The sequence below is a fragment of the Salvia splendens genome, chromosome 2 (assembly GCF_004379255.2).
Source record: "Salvia splendens isolate huo1 chromosome 2, SspV2, whole genome shotgun sequence".
NCBI classification, from domain to species: Eukaryota; Viridiplantae; Streptophyta; class Magnoliopsida; order Lamiales; family Lamiaceae; genus Salvia; species Salvia splendens.
Genome location: NC_056033.1, coordinates 27,005,439 through 27,013,008, shown reverse-complemented (window position 1 = coordinate 27,013,008; position 7,570 = coordinate 27,005,439).

Here is a 7,570-nt window from a genome sequence, read left to right as displayed (position 1 = left end):
TCATTTTATTATCATTTATAATTTATTATTTCTCTATTTAATTTATTTAAATATCATTCATAATTTATTATTTCTCTATTTAATTTATTTAAATATATATTTTTTTTATCTTAGTGTCCGAAATAAATAACTCTATTTCTCCCTCCGTCCCTGAAATTTTGTCACATTTTTTCATTTCCGTCCGTCCTACAAAATTTGTCACATTTCACTTTTTACCATTTTTAGTAATGGACCTCACATTCCACTAACTTATTCTCATTCACATTTTATTATAAAGCTAATACTATTAAATTAAGACTCACATTCTACCAACATTTTCAACTCATTTTCAATTAAGTTTATCACATGTGTACATTCTACGAATTGCACTAATTTGCCTTATCTTGATACTAGTGTTTATTTAAGAGTAAATTATTTTTTTCTCAATTTGCGCCAACAATATACAGGGTGTGTTCTTTATTGATGCATGGACCTATCTAAATCTAGGTAGGTAGAGTTAGACATTTAGTGGCAACAAATCGCAACAATTAAGCTTTTATAATTCACACAAAGCTTGCGCCGTTCCGCCACCCCCACACACTCCCCCTCCTTCAAATATATTTATAACCTAATTAAATTATTTATCTTGCAAACATGAAATTTTTAAATTACTGATGCTTCGACTACTATATGATTGTTTGTTAAAATGGGTTAATAAAATAGTTATTCACAATCTTATTCATATTGATTATGTAAAATGACGAGTTATAGAGAAAAGGTTATAATTAGTCCTGTTGTATTCTGAAATTGATTTATACTATTTCCTCTATCGATCCCACTATTAACTACCTCCGTATTATAAAAATATGTGCACTTTCCATTTTTATCCGTCCTACAAAAATATGTGGATTCCAATTTTAGAAAGTTATATTAATTTAATAATGTAGGCTTCACTATCCACTAACACTACTTTAACTACTATTCTCATCCTCTCTCTTACCATCCTCTCTCTTACTTTACCATACCATTCTCTTCATTTCTCATACTTTACCAATTTTGTCTTAACTCCCATGTCATACTCATTGCCCATATTTTTATAGGTCGGGGGGAGTATTTCATTTTGATCACTCATTTTAGAATAATGATAATAAATGGTTAAAGTAGAGAGAGTAAAATATGAGATATAATAATGTAGATAAGAGTTTCCCCTAAATTATTATCTCTCTTACTTTCCTTTCTCTCCGCTTTAATTATTTATTACTTCCTCTGTTCCATAGTAGTAGAGTCAATTCTTTCGGCATAGAGATTAAGAAAGAGATACTATTAAATATATAGAGTGAAGAGATAATAAGTTATAGGTAAAGAGAGAAAAATAGAGAGAATAAAGTAAGAGAGAGAAAAGTGTTACTTTTTTGCTAAAAAGGAAATGACTCTACTATGATGGAACATCCTGAAATAGAAAAATAACTCAACTAATGTGGAACGGAAGGAGTATCATTTTTTCCAATCGGATGCTCAAAGTGAAACGCCTCTTCTATAATGGACAAAGAGAATAGTATATTTTAGCAATAGAAACTTCCCTATAAAACTTTATAATAGAAGAGGTACACACTAAATCATATAGATACAAGAGAACGCAATAATACTCTACTTAATTATTTCTCGGCGATTATTAATCTCTACATTAATAAATTTCGCCACGTAAACAATAATTTTTCATCAATAATTAAAAACTACGCTATATATATACAAGTCATTTTACCCCAAATCATTCAATCCAACACCATCCATTCATCCACACTAAAACAATCAAACATATTCTCAATGGCCAAATATTTGCTACTTTCATTGCATTGTTTTTAAGTGTGATGTTGCTCGCCCCCAAGGTGTATGCTATAACCTGTGACTCGGTGGCGAGCAGCTTACAGGCATGTGGTTCCACCATGCAGAAGGGCGGAACCATGTCATCGGGATGCTGTAATGGTATTAAGTCTTTAGGTAAATCAGCCAACACCCCAGCGGCACGAAAGACTATTTGTCAATGCGTAAAGGGTTTCCTTAAATCTTACAAAATAAATTCTCAAACAATTTCTTCCATTGCTACCAAGTGTAAGGTCAAAATTCCCAGCCTCAACACCAACATTGATTGTAACAACTAATATACCATCTCTTGACCCTACACATATATTCTTTTATTTATCTTATTATAATTCCTATTTATAAACTAATAAATGATTTTTTTTTCAGGGTCTATTAATAAAAGAATGGACGTGGTAGGAGCCTGCATTTGCTTTTTCACTTGTAGCATAAATTGCAGGTTCACGTTTTAAATAAACATTTTATGGACCTATAGTTATGATTTATTTACTATTATTAGCGTGGTGATACGGCAATATTAGTTATTGCTAGCATAAGGAGTTATGTAATAAACTTTAATGGTTTTAGTATTATGTCGTTTTATTTTAAGCATCATAGTTTCTGTAATACTAGATGGTTGCTTCAATTTAAAAATCCTTTATGTGGTGCTATTGGTTTGAATCTAGAAGTAACTATTTTTACTTATAATATACAAAATAAATTAATAAAAAATAAATGTGGCCAAGTAAGCCCGTTTTGATTGGTAAGTAAACCCTAATAAAGTATCAGTCTATAACTAAGACACTTCTCTTATGCACGAAATTTACAAAATTAATATTTAAAAAATAAATGTGGCCAAGTAAGCCCGTTTTGATTGGTAAGTAAACCCTAATAAATTATCACTATAACTAAGACACTTGTCTTAGGCACAAAATTTATAAAATTAATATTTAAAGAGTTAAGTGGAGAGAGAATAAAATGGAGTATGAGAAAGAAAGAAGTACATAGAGTGAAAAGAAAATAAAGAAGATGAAAGAATAAAGCAAGAGAGATGAAATATACTTCCTCCGTCCTTTAAGAATATGCAATATTTCCTTTTTAATTCGTCTCATAAGAGCATCTCCAATTCACGAATGTCACATTCGGACATCCACTAGGACTTCCCAAAAACACCTCCTGCCACATCACTAGGACTTCCCATCCCACTGCCACGTCACTAGGACATCCCCTTCACAATCCGCCCTTCCCATCGCCCTTCTCACTAGGACTTCCCGCAATAAAAAAAATCACAAATTCACAAATAAAGCAATTTACGTTTACGGAAATAAAATTTCAACACGAATACGAACGGGAAAAATTATCAACTTCATTAAAAAAAACATACATGATTTGAAAAAATAAATTACATAGTAATAAAACAAAAAAAAGTAATCACATCAACGTCAACACCTCCGCGTCCAAACCTCTTCGATAATATCGTGCTGAAGTCGAACATGGGCATCTGTTTGCCGCATGTCGGCAAATGCACGCATCCGCTCGACCTCTCCATGAGGTACCCCCATATTCACATTCGCGGTGGCCACGCCGTGACTTGGACCTGCACCCGTATCATCTTCAATGGTCCACTGAGTCAGTTCCGCAGCTTCATTTTCGACAATCATGTTGTGCATTATGATACATGCGTACATGACATCGCCGATGTTGGGAATATACCACTGTCGTGCAGGACCCTTTACTACCGCCCATCGACTCTGGAGCATACCAAATGCCCGCTCCACATCCATGCGCGCTGCTTCCTGACGGCTCGCAAAGTATGACTTCTTTTGTCCGAGCGGATGCTTGATTGTCTTCACAAAGACGGGCCAGTTTGGGTATATCCCATCCGCCAAATAGTATCCCATATTGTGCTGGTTGCCGTTGGCGACGAAACTGATGGCGGGACCAACGCCATTGCACTGAGCGTTGAACAGGGGCGACGACTGGAGAACGTTGATGTCGTTGTTCGACCCGGCGACTCCAAAATAAGCATGCCATATCCACAGCCGGTAGTCAGCTACAGCTTCAAGGATCATCGTGGGATGCTTGGCTTTGAAGTCGGTAGTGTACATCCCCTTCCAAGCGGCGGGGCAGTTCTTCCACTCCCAATGCATACAATCTATGCTGCCCAACATCCCAGGGAACCCGTGCACCGACCCATGCATATCTATCAGCCTCTGGCAGTCTTCGGGGCTCGGACTCCGAAGATACTGCTCCCCGAATATCGCTCTCACGCCCGCACAAAAATTCTGCAGGCACTCGACGGCTGTCGACTCGCCAATGTGGAGGTACTCGTCGAACATGTCGGCCGCGCCTCCGTACGCCAGTTGTCTGATTGCGACAGTGCACTTCTGTAAGGGCGTGAGTCCGGGTTTGCTAACTGCATCCTCCCTGATCCTAAAATACATGTATCTTCTCTCTAAAGCACCCATGATATGCATAAACAGTGGACGATGCATCCTAAAACGTCACCGGAATAAGGCATCCCCAAAACGCGGCTGCGGAGCGAAGTAGTCCTGATACAACCCGAATATGTGCAGCAATGTGGTCACGGGGTATTGTAGTTCGACGACGGATCGGCCGATGTACCGCCGCCTGCTGCCGTCGCTGCTCCCTCTGGTGTAGCAGCCTATCTATCGCACCTTCCACAGCGACCTCCAATTCATCCTCGCTATCACTGTCACTAGTCATTCTAGATATACTTGAAAATAGAGATGTAGAGAGAGAAACTTGTTAACACAAGTGGTGCGAATGAAATGAAGCTCAACGAGCCGTGTATATAGAGTTTAAAAAAAATTAAATATCAGACGTCCGACCCGGACCACGCCACAATGGCGGACGTCCGCCCGCCCGTCGCCCGCACGTCCGAGGACATCCGACGTCCTTACGGGACGTCCGTATCCGAGTTGAAACGCCACAATGGCGGACGTCCCGGTCGCCCGTCGCGGATGTCCGACCGGACGTCCGCCATTGGAGATGCTCTAAGAATATGCACTTTCTAATTTTGGAAAGTTTTTTTCTCTCTAATGAGGTGGGACTCATTCTCCAATAACAATACTTTATTTACTTTTTCTCTCTACCTCTCTCTTACTTTACCTATTTTACAATAAAACTCGTGTCGACCCCAAAGTGCATATTCTTTGGGGACGGAGGGAGTATTATTTTTTGCTTAAAAGAGTAATAACTCACTTATGATGGGATAGCCAAAAGGAAAGTGATTCTTTATGGTGGGAGAGATGAAGTCTTTTTTTTTAATGTATCATATATCAAATTATAGATAATTTTATAAGAATTCTAATGAAAAATATGTAACAAAAATCTGTAATTGTATAAATCTGTAATCATCTTAGGCTAAATATATATGTATCATGCGTCCAATTTATTGTATAAATTCGAAATATGTACATCAATTCAAACTGAAGCATAAATCGTAGTAGGAACGAATCTTGCTGCAATAATTTATTGGGTTTAGAAATCAGATGCATGTGACTTTTCAAATAATGGCCATATATGGACCCGTCTAAATGTGAAATTTAGAACGAGATATTTGTTCAATTAATTAGCGCATTAAATGGGATGCTAGTTCGGCCGAATTCCTAATTAACGCCCAAACCAAACCCAACGTGACGTGTAAGTCTAAAACTCTCAATAATTTGATCAACAAATATCTACATAGTTGATTACTCATGAAGTAATAAGTGTCATACAACTTTAGATAATTAAATAAGAGTATTTGTTAATAGTGTCATAGAGTGGAGAAAAATTCGCATCTGGATACACCAATAAGAATCTGATTATTTATTTAACTAATAATCATTCTTTCTTACAAAACTATGCAATCTTTCCTTTTTAGTTCATCGTATAAAAATATGTACTTTCTAATTTTGGAAACTATTTTTTCTATAATGAGATGAGACTTATTCAACAATATTTCAATTAGTTTTTCTTTCTATCTTTCTCTTATTTTATCAATTGTGCATTAAAATATGTACCTAAAAAAAGTTATACTCTTGTGGGACGGAGAGAGTAACCGAGCTGTACTTTATGTGGTGTATGATGAAGAAAAGGAAGGTTCACTTAAGCTATTGGCTTGCCCGCACCTGTCAGTCGATCTCTAGTTGGGCTACCTGAAATCTGAATGGCTGTCATATTCTCAGAGACATCTTCAAGAACTGTGTAGAGATGACCATCGTAGAAAGGATACTCAGGCTATCTTATTACCCTCAACCTGAGTTGTTTGGTGAACAATTCCTCTTTAATGTCGGCGTCCTGGTAAAAAGGGGTGGCGTTCTTAACTTCTACGATGTGACAAAGTCAGGTTCACAGCCGGTTGAATCTGTTAAGAAGAGAAAGATGAAGAAGCAGGTGCAGGTAGTTGTGGCTGAGAAAGAGACAGAGACTAGAGCGCCAACCGAGATAGCCACCTACACTCTACACACACAAGATGAAGCTGCTGCACCTTCTACATTCGCCGCACCTGAAGTGTCACCTGGACAAACTAGTCTTGTGGAGCTCGTAGGACAGCTGGGTGAGTGGAGAGCCAGAATGGAAGGGCTGGTTGAGAGGATATCCCTAAATACTGAAAGAATAGCCATGAGCATCGAAGCACAAACGCGGCTTCTAACATCCCAGACGGAAATACAGATGAAACATAATGAGGATGTTAGAACGTCGGTCTTTGCGGTGCAGGATATGATTTCTTTGATGGCCAGAGAAGTAATCCCACCGAGGCAGAGGGCTCCCCACCATGCTACCCATGGCACAAGCAGCCGGCGACCGACTAACAGAGTTGATTCCCACCCCAGATCAGCTGACTCCAGACAGGATCAGCCATGGAGATGAACCCTCCCCTGATGACCAAGTAATTTACGTGTTTTAGTTTCTGTATATATGTGTGTGCCTGTTTGTCTTCTTCACACTTAGCCTGGTGCCCAGTCTAAGTGTGAGAAGTTTGTTTTCTGTTTATCTCGATGTTTGTTGTGTTACCTTCTCCAACTTAGCCCGTTGCTCGGTCTAAGTGTGAGAAGTTTTGTCTCTGTCATTAGATTTTTAGAATGTTTTTGGTTGCAGCACTACTACTCTTTTCCACTTTATCTGGCTAGCTTGAGGGCAACCTATGATAAAGTGAGAGGGGGGAGTAGTTTGGAATATTTGGACATATGCATAAGTTGACTTATCCATGTTACCTTTCCTACCTGTTGAATCATCTGAGTCAATTAAACGAAGCATGTCGAACTATAACTTGATCAGTTGATAGGTCAGTTGGTAGGAGAATGAGTTATGTGAGCAAAGCATGTCAAATCTGTCTATGTGTGTGTCCAAAATGTGTTAAGAAAACATGAATGAGTTGGCGATAATAGAAGGCATAAAACCCTTAGCGAGAGTGAATGAAGGAGAAAATGCATGTTGATTTGTGAGACCCCTCATTCTCAAACTAAGTCGAAGTCAGTCCAGATGAAGTGAGAACGATGGAAGAGCCCAGATTTTAGCCAACTGTGAAGCCCTCTAAAAGTGAGTTATAAGCCAAATTAGAACACTTTCTACTGAAAGGAAAAAACAGAGTGGTTGCCACTTGATGCTGAGAGGGAAAAGACATAGGCTAGTGAGGACTAAAGGCAATAGGAAATAACCAGTTGGGCCTTTTTTTTCGAACCAGAAGAACCCGCTTCATCATAAGGGCACCCCTTAGTTACCCATG